The sequence below is a fragment of the Astyanax mexicanus genome, chromosome 18 (assembly GCF_023375975.1).
Source record: "Astyanax mexicanus isolate ESR-SI-001 chromosome 18, AstMex3_surface, whole genome shotgun sequence".
NCBI lineage: Eukaryota > Metazoa > Chordata > Actinopteri > Characiformes > Acestrorhamphidae > Astyanax > Astyanax mexicanus.
In genome coordinates this window covers 6842848-6855115 of record NC_064425.1, presented here as the reverse complement: position 1 = coordinate 6855115, position 12268 = coordinate 6842848, and the positions used below count along the sequence as shown (strand labels likewise).

Below are 12268 nucleotides of genomic sequence, written 5' to 3'. Positions count from 1 at the left end.
GTTGTATAACTTATTCGTTTTATGATTCACCACTTACTTACTTGTTATGATCCATTATATTGTAAATACAGCACCTGTCCTGCAGGTGCGTCACGACGAAAAAAAAACATGCCTGATTAGTGCTGTACTTCTGTTTTTTAATGTGTATTATCGGGTATGTAAAAATCCGGGGCTCAGCCCAGTTAATTATATTAGTTTATTAGCTGATCAGTTGGATCCGGTGGAAAACATACAATTTTAGGGCAGAGACCAGGGTTAAGAAACTCCTTTAAACTAAGTATAGAACTAAATTCTGGCTATCCACAACATCCAGCTTCTAGCTAATGGGTTAGCTAAATACATTTTTGTTAAATATAGCTTACAGTAATTCTGCAATCCTAAATTAATAAAAACACAGTATTCATTTGAAAATGAAATAGTTATTGGGTGCTCAGGTACATTCTAAACCTTGATCTGTGTTTTTTGATTCAGATACGTGTCTTTTTAACCAGCTATCAGAAACATATCATCACAGTTTACATGGTTAATTCAGTTACCTTTCTTTTAGAAAAATCGCCGTATTTTCAGACATGTTTTAATATCAGCGCTAATATCCAGTGCGAGACCTCAAAACCCCTCCAAAATCCTCCTCAGAGAGGGTGGGGGGGGCTGGGCCTGGGCTTCCCTACTAGCCCACAGCGCTCCGCAAAAAACAGCAAGCTGATTGGCTGTTTCTCCTAAAAGGCGGAACTTCTATCTAACTATCTGTGAACTGGCTCTGTGATTTGCGTTAAGAGACGTTCCATTCACAGCCTGTCTCCTCACTAATAATCAGTGTTGGGCACGTTACTTTGAAAAAGTAATTAGTTACTAGTTTCTTCTCCAAAAAAGTAACTGAGTTACTATCGGAGTTACTCCACTATAAAAGTAACTAGTAAAAGTAACTATTGTTACTTGCCCCGAAAAAAAAAATAACTAAAGAAAATAAATTATGTAATTACTATTATTATTAGAAAAATAAGAAACAAAAATAAACCCAAAATATTGACAAAAATATAATCTAACGAATTAAAAAAAATAAGAAACGAAAAACTCCACAGGACCAAAGAAAATTACTAAGACTTGTTATACTGAAAAAAAACCGGAAAAACCAAATAGCATCTGGGGATAAAAATTAAACAAACCAAACCACACTTAAAGGAAAAATGTATATATAAACAAAACAAAAGAATGGACAAAAACAACAATCAATTAAAAAACTAATTTAAAACAATCACAGTCTTTCTGCACATAATAATAAAAGTTCATCAAAAACCTCAACCTATCCTTTATATTTGACAATATTTGATTAACTTACAGGTCCTTACTTATTTTTATTTGACTGAACTGAGTTTTATAATATTTATAGGCTCGCGCTGAATTCAGCTCTGCGCTGCGAAAGAGAGAAAGAGAGCGAGAGAGAGAGAGAGAGAGAGAGAGAGAGAGAGCAGCGCATTTTGCCTGATTTCTCTTGATTAATTATCAGTACATTTGTTGGCTTTAGTGAATTCAATAACATGAATTTAACTACACTTGTCTGACCTTATTTATTACAACGTTTTTTTTAGAAGAGAGATGTTATTCTGCGCGCAATGCCGCGCGCGCTGCGCCAAGCACCACTTTGCGTGCCTGCAAGAGCACTGGATGAGATCTTAATAAATTAATTAATATATTTAATATTTTAATAAATTATAAGAAACTAATTCTAACGTATAGCTTTATATTTCTGTGTATTTCAAATGTTTTAAGTTTTATATAATTGACGGGCAGCACCAGACGCCGACAATGTGCTTTATTTTTCAGATATAAAAGTGAAATTAAGTTAAATAATAGCAAAGTTAAATAAAATAAATTTATGTTTAGTCAAAGTTCTTTTCTCTTTTAATTTTCCATATCAAAAACTCCAGAGTGAGAATAAGCATCTGTTGAAATTCTTAAACAGCAGAATGCCTGTCTGCTACAGTTATAGTTACAGTTATTTAGTCTGTGTACTAAACATAAATATAAATCCTTATAACTGACAGAAATAAATATAACTAATAATAATTTATAGTTACTGTGCAGATTTTTAAGTATATTTTATTTTTATAGTTGATTGCTGAAGGCTCTGGGTGAGCTTTATTTTTCTGTGGTAAAGAAGGGGGATCAATCGCGCAAAGCTTTTTTCCACCGCCAAGGTAGAAACTTATAAATTTACCTGAACACACATCATTTCCAGACCACCACGCCAATCACCGTTAAATTTATCCAAATGTCCAACGCTATTTTAAGGACGCGTGAAATGCCTTAAAATAGACTGTTGACGGGTGGCAACGCGCCACGCTACACGCCTTGCACGGGGTGTATGATAGGACCCTTTGTCTATATGCAAAAAGTAAAAAAAAAAAGTTAATTCAGCTGCTAAAGTAAAGTGCAGTAACGGGGTGTCGGAAATGGTAACGGCGTTATAGTTACAGTCAGAGTAATTAGTTAGATTACTCGTTACTAAAAAAATAACGGCGTTAGTAACGTTGTTTATTATAAAGCCGTTACTACCATCACTGCTAATAATACAGCTGAGCTGAGCGAAACGATTCGGGGCTACTGAAAGCCCAGGCCAGGTGACGCCCCTGTGTATTATCATACATGAACAAACAGCTCTTACAGAAAATAACGACTAATTTTCCGGCATTGATTTGGTGCCTCCTCTAGTGCAGCGCCCCTATGCGTCGCATACGCTGCATACCCCCTTTTTGCGCCACAGACTAATTCTCTTAATTAATCATGGGTGTATTTTTTCAGTGTGACATGAAATCAGCGTGTCATGTGCCATTTCCTTTAAGATCCAGGTGTGCTCAAACTTTGGTGGATTGCTATTTTAATGGTGCAGCCAGAAATTGACCTAAACACACCTCATTTCCAGACCGTTGCTATTTAAACGATGTCAACGATTGTTGGCAATGTGTAAGAAAGCAATAAGCATCGCAACACGCCATGCACAGGGTGTGAGACAAGGTCCCTAAATTGTACTTATACTTACCGGCCACTTTATTGTAAAAACCTGTAATCCTGTACTTCTACGAACTGGCCAATTTATTAGAAACACATGCTTAAACAAAGTTTCAACACACACACACACCAGTGAAGTAACACTTTAAATTTAGGTCACAATATATTGGATAGGCTGAAAATTCCCCCCCACCATGAAAGATACATCAAACATGTTAGCAGAGGGACAAAAATACAGTAGGTGTTTCTAATAAAGTGGCCAGTGAGTAGAGGGACAAACATTTTAGTAGGTGTTTCTAATAAAGTGGCCAATTAGTAGAGGAACAAAGGTACAGTGGGTGTTTCTAATTAAGTGGCCAGTTAGTAGAGGGACAAAGGTAGTAGTAGATGTTTCTAATAAAGTGGCCAGTGAGTAGTAGGACAAATGTAGTAATAGGTGTTTCTAATAAAGTGGCCAGTGAGTAGAGGGACAAACGTAGTAGTAGGTGTTTCTAATAAAGTGGCCAGTGAGTAGAGGGACAAACATAGTAGTAGGTGTTTCTAATAAAGTGGCCAGTGAGTAGTAGGACAAATGTAGTAATAGGTGTTTCTAATAAAGTGGCCAGTGAGTAGAGGGACAAACGTAGTAGTAGGTGTTTCTAATAAAGTGGCCAGTGAGTAGAGGGACAAACATAGTAGTAGGTGTTTCTAATAAAGTGGCCAGTGAGTAGTAGGACAAATGTAGTAATAGGTGTTTCTAATAAAGTGGCCAGTCAGTAGAGGAACAAAGATACAGTAGGTGTTTCTAATAAAGTGGCCAATTAGTAGAGGGACAAACGTAGTAGTAGGTGTTTCTAATAAAGTGGCCAATTAGTAGAGAAACAAAGATACAGTAGGTGTTTCTAATAAAGTGGCCAGTGAGTAGAGGAACAAAGATACAGTAGGTGTTTCTAATAAATTGGCCAATTAGTAAAGGAACAAAGGTACAGTAGGTGTTTCTAATAAAGTGGCCAGTGAGTTGAGGAAGAACCCCACCCTCAGTGAGAGCAGTAGGTGTAAGGATGGCTGTGGAACAGCAGGAAGTTGTGTGAGTTCACCTGAGCTAAAATTACACCTGCCTCCATACAAAACAGCCAAGTAGGTTACGGACATCAGCATTGAGAAGCTGAACAATAAGAACAGGCGCAGGCTTTGTAGCGCTGCACGCAGAACCCGGGGGGAAACGGAACCACTTCTGAAACAGTCAGGAATAATTCATTAATTAATTTACCATCAATAAATAATGAACGCCGCTCTCAAAGACGAGCTGCAGCCCATCAGTGTCCAGAGCTGCAGCCTGATAAAGCTGATCAGATCCTGCAGTATTAAATAAACATTCATTACCAGATCATTTTAATAATCTACTGCTTGTTATAGAGAGTGTGTGTGTGTGTGTGTGTATTGACTTGGACTCTAAATTGTGAGCTAATAACTATAAGTACTTAAATACATAAGTTTTAATCTTGTACCTTAAATTGCATTTACTTTCAATTAAAGTCAATGTAAAACAATTTTAGGTAATTTTGATTAAAGTCTAATTAGGCCTGTCACGATAATTACATTATGGGTTTATCATACAATAAATTAACATAATCTCGGTAATATTTGATAATAGTTATATGGTCTATTTGTATGTTTGTTCACATACAGCTCTGATAAAAAATAAGAGACCATTTAAAAATTATGATGAGTTTCTTTGATTTTACCAAATTGAAAACCTCTGGAATATAATCAAGAGGAAGATGGATGATCACAAGCCTTCAAACCAAACTGAACTGCTTAAATTTTTGCACCAGGAGTAAAGCAGCATAAAGTTATCCAAAATACTGGACAAAAAAAAGTGTGTAAGACTGGTGGAGGAGAGCATGCCAAGATGCATAAAAACTGTGATTAAAAACCAGGGTTATTCCAATAAATATTGATTTCTGACATTTTAAAACTTTATGAATATTAACTTGTTTTTTTTTTTGCATTGAGTTTTTTTTTTTTTTTTGCTATTTCAGCGATTTCTAATTTTCTCCAAATAAATTTTCTAAATGTTGTTTATAGACTTTTTTTAGAATAAAATAACAATGTTCATTTTACTCAAACATAAATCTATGAATAGCAAAATCAGAGAAACTGATTCAGAAACTGAAGTGACCTCCTAATTTTTTCCAGAGCTGTATATTAATAATTATCATGACAGGTCTATTTCTATTGGACTATTCATTATGAAATTATGAAAAGTATAAAAAGTCACTATATCTTTTAAATTATGCAGATTATCACAAAAGAACTGATCAGAAGTGACCGTATGCGCTTATATTCTACAATATATAAAAGGTGCCTGATTGTTTAAGCCTCAAATATGTCTAAAATGTAAATATATACATCTCAACCTGCCAAACAAACCCAGGACGTGACAGTGAACCTCCACTTAAGCCTCAAATGAATTCCAGTCCGTGTGCTGGAGTAGCGCTACCAACTAAACCTGAACAGCAGCTCAACAGCGTGCAGATCTTACAGACTATCTAACTGTGACTGTGAGCAGAGTCATGACGGGTCTCAGAGCAATGTAATATAGTAACATAATAATAAACAGAACTTATAACAGTATAAAAACCAATGGTACACAATATGTGTTGTTTAAATGACTGTAATTTATGATAGAATAAGGGTACTTTCTTTTATGACTTAGCGTAAGGGATACTTTTATTTTTCTTTTATTTTCCTGGAGCATAAACTGTTCCTCAATCTTAGTTTAGTAGGGAATATTTTGGGGCGAAAATGATATTTTAGATTTATAAGGAAGCTTACAAGGACCATGTGTTGACCACATGTCGAAAAAAACAACAAAAGAAAAAGACGTTATTACCTAAAAAGATATTAAAATATTAGAATTTCAGTTTACACGTTAATAAATATATTTAAAGTAAAGATTCCCTCAGTTTTAATACATTTTAATAAATAAATATGTACAGTACAGTATATACATATACATATATGTACAGTACCAGTCAAAATTTAGACACACCTTCATTCAAATTCAGTGTTTTTTTGTTTTTCATTATTTTAAATTGTTCTGTGTTGTAGATTAATACCAAATCATCCAAACTATAAAGAAAAACACTTATGAAATTATTCCGTAAACATAAAAAGTGTTAAACAAACCAGAATACGTTTTATTTTTTAGATTCATAAAAAAAAGTAGCACCTCTTGCTTAGATTAGACAGTTTTGCACATCTCTGATGGATTTTCTCAGTCGGCTTTATGAGGTAGAGTCAGTTGGAATTCAGGCTTTCAGTTAACAGCTGTGCTGCTGCACTCATCAAGAGTTAATTACTTGAAGTTCTTGTCTCTTAATGTTAATGTTTGAGAGCATCAGTTGTAAAGGTGTGAAGAGGTAGAGTTACAGGTATACAGTGAATAGCTCTATTTTATTAATGTTCTAATCCATCCGTCTAAAAAGCGCTGCCACTATGATCAGAAGATCGCCGGTTCGAATCCCGATCATGCAGCTTGCCATCAGCTACCGGAGCCCTGAGAGAGGACAATTGGCTTTGCTCTCTCTGGGTGGGTGCAGTAGGTGGCGCTCTTTCCCCTCATCACTCCAAAGGGGGATGTCGATCAGCACAAGGCTGCATCTGTGAGCTGATGTATCAGAATCGAGTCGCTGCGATTTCCTCCGAGCGTTAGTGCTGTAATGCTACTCGGCAATGCTGCATCAGCAGCAGTTGGAAAAGAGGAGGTGGCTGACTTCACATGTGTCGGAGGAGGCATGTGCTAGTTAGTCTTCACCCTCCTGGTGTGTTGGGGCATCACTAGTGATACTTTGAGTCCTAATGAGTGGGTTGAGTAATGAGTGGCTGTGTAAATTGGGTAGAAAATGGGGAAAAAAATAACATGATGAATGAAAAATGATAAAACGGGGCGCCGAGTGGTCCAGCGGTCTAAGGCGCTGCCACTATGAGCAGGAGGTCACAGGTTCGAACCCCAGCTCATGCAGCTTCGCCATCAAGCTGCCGGCATCAGAGGGAGCAAAATTGGCCCTGCTCCCTCCGGGTGGGTAGATGGCGCTCTCTCCCCACATCACACTCCTAGGGTAATGTCTGCTGCACAGGGCATCTGTGAGCTGATGTACCGGAGCCGAGCCGCTGTGCTTTTCTCCGAGTGCGCTGTGATGCTGCTCGGCAATGCTGCATCAGCAGCAGCTCGAAAAGAAGCAGTGGCTGACTTCACATGTATCGGAGGAAACATGTGCTAGTCTTCACCCTCCTGGTGTGTTGTGGCATTACTAGTGATAGGGGGAGTCCTAATGAGTGGGTTGGGTAATTGGCCGTGTAAATTGGGGAGAAAAATGGGAAAAATTAGAAATAAAATTATATAAAAAAAAAAAAAGAAAAATGATAAAACTGGCACTCATCAGGACCGTAAGTTACCAGCCTCAGAAACCGCAAGTTAACTACACCTCAGATAAGAGCTACCTAAATGCTTTACAGAGTATTTTGGTTTGTTTAACACTTTTCCATGTAGTTACGACATGAAAAAAAAAAAGAAAATAAAAACATTGAATAAAAAGTTTCAATAATTTTGTTTTTCTGGTACTGTATATATAAGTTATATGCTAGTGAAGGTGGTCTAGCCCATCTTAAATCTTAGTAATTTCCCAAAAAGTAAGATACGGAACTGTACTGTACCCTTATTAACCTAAAGCACAATGAAACTGTGGTCAGGAGGATGATGTACTCCTTCAGTTTACAAGTCTTTAACTGGTATCTTAGTAATGAAACTTGTCATGTGACTTTATGACTGTGTGTAACTCTATGCATCTAAACTCGTCTCACCATTAGTCACAACGATTACTCTTAACTTAGTACCCCAAATGAGTACTTCAGTACTCCAGTACTCTGGTACTCCATTACTTAAGTATGTACGGAGAGTACTGTTACTTTTCTTAGTATGGTCTACTTTTATCTTAGTATCTCTGGGTTAGGGCTGCACGATATTGGAAAAAAAATACATTGCAAATGTTCTTTTTTCGTCGATATATATTGCGATATTAAACAATGCAGGGCCCGTGAAGTCACCAGCCCCGCCCCCACAAGCGCACTGTCAGCACCAAGCACTCAAAACCCAAGGAAAACAGCAAAACAACAGTAATTGGCCCTTTAATCAGGCATTTAAATGGATTTTTAAAAGGTAAATAAGAGCGTTTGTTTTTTGGGATTAAAAGCGTGAATTCAGCTGTAACTGGAAATATCTGTGTTGCAAAACTGTGCTGGACTGAGGTGCACAGCTTTCAACACATGCGTTTACAAGCACGTGTCCAACCATGTGGATGGAGGCCATGCGGTTACCTCGTGTTTACTCCTGCCCCCCCCTCGCGCTTAAAAAAAATAAAAAGACAGATTTTATCACATTTTTCATATTTGAAAATGTACAGTATTACAGCTCACAATAAATATCAGTTTACAGTTTACAGTTTTCAAATTTGTTGACAGTGACATAACTTGACTGTGGCAAATTTTATGTCAAATTGTCAAAAATTCAAATATATTCATCAAATTTTTAGTTAAGTTATTTGCTTTTAAGCAAAATGTTTGAAAAATTGAATTTAGTGACAATAATTTGACAGATCAAATTTGTAATAATTTTAAATAAAGTTGGGAATTTTGCTACAATTAATTGCTAAAATATTTTTTTTCTTTCAAAAGAAAGATGCTGAATCTATAGAATGGAAAGAATTAGACATTCGAAACTTCAGTTTTTTTCTTGGTCAAATGAATCAAAATATATTAGAATTTACCCATTGTCTGTTTGATTTTGTACTGACGATTGTCAAAATACCCCTCAAGCTCCTCAGGCAGCAGCAGCCTGTCACTCACACAGACACAGAGACAGCGCTGTGTATCTACTTACTTCTTGTGTCAAGAATCAAAACACTGCAACATGACGTGTTTGATTTAAATGCCTTAATTGACATCCCACGTCCTGCGATGTGAGTATTGTGCATGCTCACATCGCGATTATGATGCTTAAGCGATATATCGTGCAGCCCTAATCTGGCTACTCTTATGCAGGTATACAAAAGCAGTGGTGAATCTTAGTAATTCTGACGTACAATCCTCGCCCTTGTGACAATGGTGAGATTGAGTATTCTTCTTAGTATCTACTTTAATCTCAAGTATTAATATTTATCTCAAAAAGAATGCTTGTTTATTAGTACTTACTCTCTTAGTAACCCCGACGAGTACTCAAATCACAGTGCCTATCACAAGTATTCTTGCACAAGCATCTTTACTGTTCTTACATCACATTAAATTACATAACATCACATTACTCCAGTCGAGTGTTACCGTTTATTAGCCTTGTTTCTTTCTAAACTCAGATTGTCAGCGGTGTTTATGTGGCCTTCATGTGCAGTACTGGTGCTTTAATTATATGTAAAATGATCCAACATGTACATTTTATTTAATTTTATTTTACTTTTAGTTTTTTTTTCTCTCTATGGTGTCAGTTAAAATCTTTAGGATGTATGAATTTTCATTTTTAATCTTTGTGTCCAAGATGTATATTCTTTAAAATGGGAAATACTGGAAACCTATAGGTTTATAATTATACAAAACATGAATTATGTTTGAACTTTTGCCAAAATAAATTTAATTAACTAGAAGAAGAACAAATTAACTAAAGTTAATTTATAAATGAAATCTTCCTTTACCTTCTATGGTGCCCAATTGTAGCACAAACAAAACTGTAAATTATAAAAATTATAACAAAACGTTTTTTTTTTTTTTTTTCATTTTTTGTTTCGTTTTCCTCTTAAAAATATATTTTTCTAAAACATGGTTTAATGGAATCTGTCTACTGGAAAATACTTGGTTTTATCATTGTCATTATATTGTTATATCATATTCCCGAAATAGTTGTATTTTTCACATTGCTTTACTACATTCTTTAATAATAAAAAAAAGATTTGTTTTTTCTTCATGGTGCTAAATCTGTAAAAAAGAAAAACAATTAGAAAAAAGCAACAACAGATTTTATCATATTTTGTTTTTCAGGTCTGAAAATGTACAATATTTCAGCTCACAATAAATTGTCAGTTGATTTAAGTATTTATTTTTTAATCTTTACAATGAGGTAAATTAACGTTTAATATTTAAATTCTGTTTTTCTTAATGGAACATTTAACAGAATATCAGTTTACTTTGGTTTACATTCAAGTTTTCTAATTTGTAGACAATGAAAAACTGACTAATAATTTAATTTTATGCTAAATTTTCTAATTAGAATTTTCTTTGTTTTTCATTCTAAAAATGTAAATATTCATCAAATTGTCAATTGATTAGTTTGTTAGAAGTTATTTGTTTTCAAGCAAAGTGTTTCAGTTTATATTTAAGTTCTTGAATTTAGTGACAATAACTTGACAGATTAAATTTTAATTCCTAAGATATTTTTTTTTCTTTCAAAAGAAAGAGGCTGATATTTAGAATAAAAGAAATTAGAAATTGGAAACCTTAGATCTAGGAAATGTAGTTTTTTTTCTTTGGTCTACAACGAATCAAAATATACTGCTAGAATTTACCCATTATTTTTTAATGTCAGCAAAATGTTTTGTTCTTTGTCTGTTTAATTTTGTATTGATAATTGGTAAAATGATATAGGAAATATTGGCAGTTTTTGAATTTTTGAAAAAGAGGGAAATTTGCACTGTAAAATATGTAACATAATATTTATAAAAAAATCTTGTCTTTTTTCTTTTTAAAGTCAAATAGAAAATTGAAATCTAATGAAATACAAAATTTACTGAAAAAGGCTGAAATATTGGACGTTTACAGATTATATCATTACACTTACCTTAATTACAGTTCTGTCAAATTATATACATCAACAGCATCAAATTTACATTGAAGTAAAAATTGAGATGAAAATCTTTCCTGTGTAAAAACATTTTTTATATTAATTGTGTACTAGAGTGATTGAGTTACTGCACTTTGCTTTGTATTATTTTGGAGGATTTGCACTTTATTTGAGTATAATTGAAACTAAATGCATTTTTTGGTGAAGTTTGGATTGGTGAAATACATTCTTCTCATTATTATATTTTGGTGTTGTAGTTCAGGAGACTTCTTAGCACCTTATAAGGAGATTTTTTTTGTCTCTTGTCTTTTGAAGTTTTTTTATTTGTCTCTTTACTAATTTGTCTTTTTACTTTATAGACTTGAACTTGTTTAAATGTGAATACTTTTGTACTTTCATTCAGTGATATTTTTGACATGAACTTTGAATATTGACTGAAGTCAATTTATTTTCCATCCGTCCTCATGAGCAACGAATACTTTACAGCAGTTCTGTTGATTGAGTACTATCTAGGGTTGTACGATGAGGGCTCTGATTTAAGTATATTTGATCAATAATCCTTTTTTTTAACACTTCTGATGAGTACTTCTCTTAGTGTTTACAGATACTGTCTCAGTACTTGGAGAAATACTCTAAGCTTAGTAATGAACACTGTCTCATGGTGGTGTAGTGCTGAACCTGGACTTACCGGTAAGAAATGCTTTTTGTAATTAAGAACAAAAAGAAACAGGATCACGGTGAGTACGGTTCAGGTCATAACGTCACAACTGGGAAACTTGTGATATTTCATACTGCAGAAGAATGTGCATGAACTTTTCATTTTTATAACTCATGAAAAACGACAACAATGCAGACTCTGGAGGGAGGGGCGCGGTGGGAGTGACCTGACCGGTTGCTGCATGTTTGATGGAATACGTGGCGAAAAGGACAAGAGATACTAAACAAAAAAAAAAAAAACACAAAACACTAAACATTGTATTGCTGTGACTTGTTTTAAACTCTTCCATCCTTTGGGAAGACTGCTGGTGTAAACTTTTACATGTTAATAAAAACTTTTATTTTCAAGATATGTCTGTTTTCTTCTTATTTCTTTAAAAATGTGATTTTGATTCCAAACTGCCCTGGTGAAAAAAAACATACTGAGAAATGTCTAAGTATGCATAGACAGATTTCTGTACTTAATTAAAATATATTAAAATTACATCAATATTATGCTTTCATCTCTTAGCCCTTGTGCCCCCCCCCCACACACACACATTTATATTACATACAGTACGTTTGGCCAAGGGCTAAAAAACATTGCTTCATTTGTAAATTTGAAACTAAACAAATTTTCTACTCATATCTTGAGTTTAATTCATTTTCTTTTACATTTTATTAAAAAACTAATAAAAAAAG

At 34.5% G+C, this 12268-nt stretch overlaps 1 long non-coding RNA gene across 1 annotated transcript; it reads left to right on the top strand.

The window, feature by feature from the left end:
* Positions 1-2010: 2010 nt before the first annotated feature.
* LOC125782575 (uncharacterized) lies at positions 2011-11939 on the top strand. The gene is made up of 2 exons (XR_007425288.1): positions 2011-3736; positions 3882-11939. It is a non-coding gene; the product is annotated as an uncharacterized LOC125782575 (long non-coding RNA).
* Positions 11940-12268: the final 329 nt, after the last annotated feature.